The sequence below is a fragment of the Octopus bimaculoides genome, chromosome 28, assembly GCF_001194135.2.
Source record: "Octopus bimaculoides isolate UCB-OBI-ISO-001 chromosome 28, ASM119413v2, whole genome shotgun sequence".
Classification (NCBI taxonomy): Eukaryota; Metazoa; Mollusca; class Cephalopoda; order Octopoda; family Octopodidae; genus Octopus; species Octopus bimaculoides.
Window position 1 is genome coordinate 6,254,358 of NC_069008.1, and position 329 is coordinate 6,254,686.

A 329-nucleotide genomic window follows, 5' to 3' on the forward strand; every position below is an offset into this window, starting at 1 on the left:
GGTGGTGGTGGTGGTGGTGGTGGTGGTGATTGAAGTTGTAGCAGTAATGGTGGTGGTGGTAGTGGTGAAGGCAAGTGTGTGGGGTCAGGTGAAGGGGGACAGATTTAAAAAAAGAAAAAAAGAAAGAATGATTTAGTGGAGATAACCATTGATGGTACAATAATTTAACAATTTATTATACTATTATTATAGTAGTAGTAGTAGTAGTAGTTATTCTATCAGTCTCTTTAGCTGAACTGTCAAGTTATGAGGATGTAAACACACCGACACCAGTTGTCAAGCAGCGATGGGGGGAGAGACAAACACAGACACAAAGACAAACCAACCCA

The 329-nt window shown here is 40.7% G+C and overlaps 1 protein-coding gene across 1 annotated transcript in view; it reads right to left on the reverse strand.

Annotated features, from left to right (window-relative positions):
* LOC106882384 (laminin subunit alpha-1) overlaps nucleotides 1–329 on the reverse strand; it is a 28,090-nt gene that overhangs the window by 12,685 nt on the left and 15,076 nt on the right. The window lies entirely within an intron of this gene.